Here is a 5,596-nt window from a genome sequence, read left to right on the forward strand (position 1 = left end):
GTGTGTGTGTGTGTGTGTGTGTGTGTGTGTGTGTGTGTGTGTGTGTGTGTGTGTGACTGAGAGAGAGAGAGTGAGTGAGAGAGAGAGAGAGGGAGATGGAGGGAGGGAGAGAGAGAGGCAGGGGGAGGGAGGGGGGAGGGAGAGGAGAGATAGGGGAGAGATAGGAGAGAGAGAGAGGGAGCGAGCGAGAGGAGAAAAAGGACAGAGGGAAGAGAGAGAGAAAGAGTGTGTGTGTCTGAGAGAAGAGAGAGAGAGAGAAAGAGAGAGAGAGAGAGAGAGAGAGAGAGACACTGCTGATTTGTCTGCAGTGGCTTTTCGAAGTTTGTTTGAAACCCCATTTTGAAGACAGCTCGCGAGTCTGAGTTTAAAGCCCCTGTGGTCCATAGGAGAGGAGAGGGCCGACATGCCAAAGGCCTTTATCTACATGTGAGTTAACTTTCATGGAATTGGGTAACATGACTCCTAAATCCCCTTTGCACGCCTTATTTTGATTAGTCCTTCCAAAACGTGGTGACTCACATTTAACTACATAACGTTCACAACACGGAAACAAGCTTCATGGCCCTTCCGGCCCGCACGAGCCAAGCCCCTCGCTCTGGTCCCACCTACCCTGCACCTTGCCCCATAACCCTCCATTTCATGCCCGTCCATAGACTCAGACCCGTCCAATGTTGCCTTCAACAGCAAAACAGACCCTGCGCCATCCTTTCTCCCAGACGCTCATTCCAATGCTCTCTGAGTGAAGAGGTCCCCTCCCCTCACGTAAACTTTAGTCCCTTACCTCAAGACCTCTTTTTTCGATCTCTCCCACCCTCAAGGCAAAAATCCTATCCACATTATCAAATCCCCCCTTCTGTGCCCCTTATCTGCTCAGTCTAGATTATGAAACCCAAGTGAATCTTCCCTGCTCTCTCTCTCCCTCTCTCTACCTTGTTGAGATCCTTCCTTGAATTCGGTGACACAGTACTCCAAATATGGCCTCACCGATGCCTTGTACAGTCTCAACATCACCTTCCAAATCTTGTATTCTATGCTTTGATCCATAAAGGCCCAGTGGGCCAAAAGCCTTCTTCACCACCCCATCACATGGGATTCTACCTTCAGGGAACGATACACCGTTATTCCTAGATCTTTCTGCTCCTCTGCGTTTCCCAGTGCCCTCCCCCCCCCCCCGTTCATTATTTCCATCCTGGTTTGATTCATCCTTTTAAAATGACAGGCTTCACACATTTAAGTCCATCTGCAATCTTCGAAGCAGTCCAAATCCTCCTGAAATCCTTGAAAACCTTCTTCACTGTCCACAATGCCAACTATCGTCTGCATATTTACCACACCATCATCCAAATCATTAACGTAAATGGCAAACAGCAAGGGACCCAATACCAATCCCTGAGGTGCACCAGCCTATCTGCTTTAAAGTGTTTGTGATCTAATCTAACAAACCTTTCTCAATTTATCTCCCAAAATCATATCTATATACTCTGTCACACCTTCCACCGTGCACCTCGACCCCTCTCCCTTAACTAGTTATCCCTTCCTCTCTCCACTTAGCTTAGACTCTTCTCACCTCCCCTACAGTTTCCCTCCCCTCTCCACCTTTCATCTCCCACCCTCACCATCCCCCATACCCCCTTCCCCCTTTAGTTTGGACACCGCTCATGTTCCCCTCCCCACCTTGATGAAGGGCTCCAGTCCGAAACATTGGTGATATATCTCCACCGTTGCGACATAAAGGCACTGTTTGACCTTCTGAGTTTCCAGTTCCTTCCTCTCTCAACCTTGACCCCTCCCCTTTAACAAGTTATTCTAGTTTCTATTTGTGTGTGTTTTTTTCACTGAACCACTGGCGTCAACAGAATCCTGTGTTTTACCCATGTAACATTTGAAAATTTAAACACTCGTGGTATTGTATGACATTTTTTTAATTACATGCATGGAAATTAAAAAAAAAAGATATATTGAAAAATGATATCCTGAAAACAGGAAACAATGAAGTCAAAAATCATAAGATATTAAAACAATAAATTGTAAAATTCATTGTGTCACTCAATAACAAAATGGTGGAAAGTCAAAACAATAGAAACGCAACCCACATTAAATGAGGAAAGGGCTTGGAATGATGAAATAGAAAAATTCAGACAACACAACAATTCAAATGCACAAAACGTAGATAACATGAAAACACAAAGTAATGACATCTGTAAATTATACAATGTCACGAAATATTGGAAACATGAATCAATTCAATCATGAAATCTTGGAAACATGAATCAATTCAATCATGAAATCTTGGAAACATGAATCAATTCAATCATGAAATCTTGGAAACAATCAATTCAATAATGAAATCTTAGAAACATGAATCAATTCAACCATAAAATATTGGAAAGATGAATCAATTCAGTCATGAAATCTTGCAAACATGAATCAAATCAATCTTGAAAATTTGGAAATATGAATCAAATCAATCATGAAATCTTGGAAACATGAATTAATTCAATCATGAAATCTTGGAAACATGAATCAATTAAATCATGAAAGCTTGGAAACATGAATCAATTCAATCATGAAATCTTGGAAACATGAATCAATTCAATCATGAAATCTTGGAAACATAATCAATTCAATCATGAAATCTTAGAAACATGAATCAATTCAATCATAAAATATTGGAAACATGAATCAATTAAATCATGAAAGCTTGGAAACATGAATCAAATCAATCATGAAATCTTGGAAACATGAATCAATTCAATCATGAAATCTTGGAAACATAATCAATTCAATCATGAAATCTTAGAAACATGAATCAATTCAATCATAAAATATTGGAAAGATGAATCAATTCAGTCATGAAATCTTGGAAACATGAATCAAATCAATCTTGAAATCTTGGAAACATGAATAAATTCAACCATGAAATCTTGGAATTATGAATAAATTCAATCACATGAAATCTTGAAAACATTAATTAATTAAATCATGAAATAATGGAATCACAAGATCATGAAATCTTGAAAACACAGAAATCATGAAATTATAACACTTGAAATCATAGACCAGGTGAGGTTTGCGGAGAATTCACTTCCTCTCGGCAGCTCCAGGGATTGGACTAGCGCGGGATGCAACAAGCCTGCCCCTGCTCCCACTGTCGGTTCAGTCAAATCGTTTGCGGTAACTGTCCTGAAATGGAAGTGGGTGTGGGGGGGGGGGGGTGGAGGGGAGGTGAAGAATATTTGAGATCGCACTCTTTTCTTGGAATGGTTACAAACGAGCAGGCCATTCGGCCCGCGGTCTCCGTGCTGGTACCCAAATCTCGGCCCCTTGCGCCCGTCGCATCACCCTTTACTCCCTGACCATACCTGGGTCTGGCCGAAGCCTCATAAATGTGATGTATCACCTCTGACAACCCATTCCCAGCGCCCCCACCCTCAGTGCTTCTTAAAACTCCGCTCCCATCTCACCCTTGACGACAAGGGGGAGGTATTTTTTTTACAATCGGGATAAGATTCTGCCTGCCCATCTCCTGATTGTGATTCCGCACGACCTCTAATTCTCCAGAGAAAAGGTCTGTTTGGTTCCGGTTAAATGTCCCACCCGCTCCCGCTGAAAATGCTCCCGTCCCTCCAAACCCGTCCCGTCCACGGACCCCTCTCGTCAACATTCCCCACGTCCCGTTAGATCCTTCCCGCCACTGCCCCTTCCTGCCCACTTTCCCACGGCCCTCCAGACCCGTCCCGTCCACGGATCAGTCCCGCCCACCATCCCCACGTACTTCCAGATCCGCCCCGTCCACCTTCACGTCCCGCCCACCTGACCCACACCCTCCCAACCCATCCCATCCATGAATGGGCATAAATGTCCCAACCACACCAGGCTTACCTTCGCTTTCCAGACGAGAATTGACACAAACATTCCGTAGACGATACTCTTGCAAGTCAGGATCAGATAATTTAATTTACCGATTTCCATGGTCTGAATCTTATCTTCTGCAAGGGAAACAAAATATATATATTTGAAGAGGATCTACGCAGGGTAGCAAATTACGAAAAACGTTAAGATATGGGGGGATCATAGAAAAATATTTGAACAAACGCATGGGTAGGACGGGTTTAGAGGTATGTGGAGCAGGTGTGTTTGTTTTACACGGAGAGTTGTGGGTGCCAGAAATGCCTTGCCAGGGATGCTGGTGGTGGTTGGAACATTAGGAGCATTTAAGAAAGGCACATGGATAGATCTAGAGGGTTATGGGGTAGGGAGGGTTTCCATATAACAATAACAGTACGGAAACAGGCCATCTCGGCCCCTTTAGACCGCATCGATTTAAGTGATCGCCTCTAGTCCCGCCTACCCGCTCCCTGTCCATAACTCTCCAATCCCCTCACATTCCATGCACGTATCCAACCTTCTCTTAAATGACCAAATTGACCACCTCTTCCAGAAGGTCATTCCAGTCAGCCTCCTCCTCTGGAGCGATGCCCCCTCTCATGTTACTTCTAAACTTTCGCTCCCTGGCCCTTAACTTGTGACCCCTCCTTCCAATCTCACCTACCCTCAAGGGGAAGAGCTTATTCACATCTATCTATCTGCCTCATAATTTTAAATACCTCTGTCAAATTCAACCCCTCAAAATTCTACGCTCCAATGAATAAAGACCCAGTCTACTCAATCTTTCTCTGTGTTCCAGATACTGTAAACCAGGCAACATTTTAATAAATCTCTGCCCCATCTCCACCTTATTGAGATCCTTCCTGTAATTTCGTGACCAGAACCACACTCGATATTCCAAATGTGGCCTCACCAATGCCTTGAATAGTTTCAACATCACCTCCCAGCTCCTATATTCTTTGCTTTGATTTATAAAGACCAGCGTACCAAAAGCCTTATTCACTACTCTATCTACATGAGAATCCACTTTCAAAGAATGACAAACCATTAATTCCAAGATCACTCTGCATTCCTCAATGCCTTTCCCCTTCACTCCATATGTACTGTTTTGATTATTCTTCCCAAATTCTTTCAGCCCGCTCTTCTAAGCAAGTCTAAATCCTTCTGTAGTCCCTGAAAACTGCCCATAACTCCTATTTTCGATCTTTTCTGAAGGAAAGAAATAGGTTGCGAACCACTGGTTTAATGCTTTGTTTCAAGAATAGACGTGTAGGCACTGCATCGAGGGGCCGAAGGGCCTGCCGCCGGGCTGGAGGCTTCTATATTGGAAAGGAGTGGGTCTGACTGTGACTGGTCGAGTGTGGGCGCTCATGACTGACTGGCGAGGCAGGCTTGATGGGCTGAGTGGCCTGTTGCCGCTCACGTTCGTGGTCGATGCTGCATCGGCGTCACGGAGAGCAGGCGGCTGGAGGACTCACCTTTGCTTAAACCGCACGTGTCTGCAAAAGGAAATATAAAGACGTTTAGTGAGCATCTAAACGCAGGAGGGAGAACTGACCTCAGGTGTATCGCGGAGCGCTGCCTTAGGAACGCGCAGACGGATTCAGCCCAGACTGGACCACAGGGTGGGCGGACGGGGACCAGAAGAATTGGCCTCCAACTTTGCACGCAGGAGAGCTAGGGAGCTCCTCGGCTGGGGTGGGGAACG

At 44.8% G+C, this 5,596-nt stretch overlaps 1 long non-coding RNA gene across 1 annotated transcript; it reads right to left on the bottom strand.

Annotated features, from left to right (window-relative positions):
• Positions 1-2,850: 2,850 nt before the first annotated feature.
• LOC138754248 (uncharacterized) lies at positions 2,851-5,583 on the bottom strand. The gene is made up of 3 exons (XR_011351614.1): positions 5,367-5,583; positions 3,883-3,989; positions 2,851-3,183 (listed from the first exon to the last, which is right to left on the bottom strand). It is a non-coding gene; the product is annotated as an uncharacterized lncRNA (long non-coding RNA).
• Between the last annotated feature and the right edge of the window lie 13 nt (positions 5,584-5,596).

This window comes from Narcine bancroftii, chromosome 2 (genome assembly GCF_036971445.1).
Source record: "Narcine bancroftii isolate sNarBan1 chromosome 2, sNarBan1.hap1, whole genome shotgun sequence".
NCBI lineage: Eukaryota > Metazoa > Chordata > Chondrichthyes > Torpediniformes > Narcinidae > Narcine > Narcine bancroftii.